Raw genomic sequence first — 1,515 nt, forward strand, 5'->3', positions numbered from 1 at the left:
GAGAGAAGTGCAATACCTACACATCTTGCACATCACTCTTTCCCTTCCAGATTGGGACAACAATACTCCTCTTCCAGTTGGTAGGAATGATGCCTATTCCCCATACAGAGCAGATGAGAGCATGCAACAAAAGGAGGTAGGTTTTGCTGCCCGCCTTGAGCATCGCAGCCCAGATCCCACATACACCTGGGGCTTTCCTGGCCTTCAGCTTGTTCATGGCCTGTCAAGTCTTCTCACTGTTGGTGGATCAAAACTTATATATGTCTGCAGCATCCTTTTGGAGCTCATGGCTGGGAAGATCTGCCTGATACAACTATTCAAAATACCCCGGCCAACAGAATCCAGCAAGCTTTTTTTTGGCATTGAAAACATCTGTTTGCATTGCCAAAGCAGTGCAACAGTAAATCAATACATTCCATATTCTATACAATAACAAAAAAATGATATCATAATGGGTATATGTATCAAAAATATGGGTCTAACTTTAAAATGATGGTTAAAAAATAAAGAAATTCTATCATTTTAAAGGTGTTGGTGTGGTGTTTGAAGCTCTATTTTGGTCATAACCTTGTATGAAGGACAGGTGGTAAAGTGCGGTTCTATTTCCACCTCCTTTTGGCTGCAGCGGGTGCACAGTCTGTCTTTAAGGCTCTAACTTTGTCTGTGGCGTCCTCTCTCGATGAGGTTTTACTCACTGAAATGGTCAAACATTTCTCAGCTGTGGATCAGTCACAGTGCTTCAGTATTCTGTAATTGCATATTCCCTATGAAGGGACAAATAGCATTCCAGTTTCCTTTGTTTTTGGTTAATTCTTGCAAATGAGATAGATCGTTTTCTTTTTGTTGTTGAATAATTTGGTTTAAGCTGGTTGGCTTTGTATCTGAGGACTCTGCAGGTGGACAGAGTCGCTGTACCAGCTGTCTGAGGGGGAAGCTCACAGCAGTCTCTCTGAAGGTCAGGGCTTTGATATGGAGTGTTGTTAGGGTGGTTTTCTCTTAGATGAGATTTAAATGTTCTCTTTTGTATTTTAATGAATAAAGGCTATTGTCCTAATTCTTCTCTCTATGTATCACTTGATGTTTTCCATTGGACGCTGAGGATGGATTTACAGAATTCTGCATGAAGGGTCTCAATCTGATGTTTCTCCCATTTTGTAAAGTCTTGGCTGGTGAACTGACACCAGACCTCACAACCATATAGAGAAAAGGGCTCTGTGTTCAATATTTTTATCACAATTTGAAATGGAATTTTTAATTTGTTGCTCTTTTTGATGGTGTACAAAGCCCTTTTTTGCCTTGTCTCTCAGGTCATTCACAGCTTTATTATAGGTACCTGTTGTGTTAATGCTAAGGCCAAGGTAAGTGTATTTTTGGTGTTCAATTTAAACTGTATTTAGAACTCATTTCAGGTGGACCTGGGATATGTTTCTCTTTTGGAAAATCATAATTTTGGTTTTGGTTAGATCCACTGTCAGAGCCCAGGTGTCAAAACAACTGTGCAGAAAATCCAGGTGC

Source organism: Cheilinus undulatus, linkage group 5 (assembly GCF_018320785.1).
Source record: "Cheilinus undulatus linkage group 5, ASM1832078v1, whole genome shotgun sequence".
In the NCBI taxonomy this organism is placed as follows: domain Eukaryota; kingdom Metazoa; phylum Chordata; class Actinopteri; order Labriformes; family Labridae; genus Cheilinus; species Cheilinus undulatus.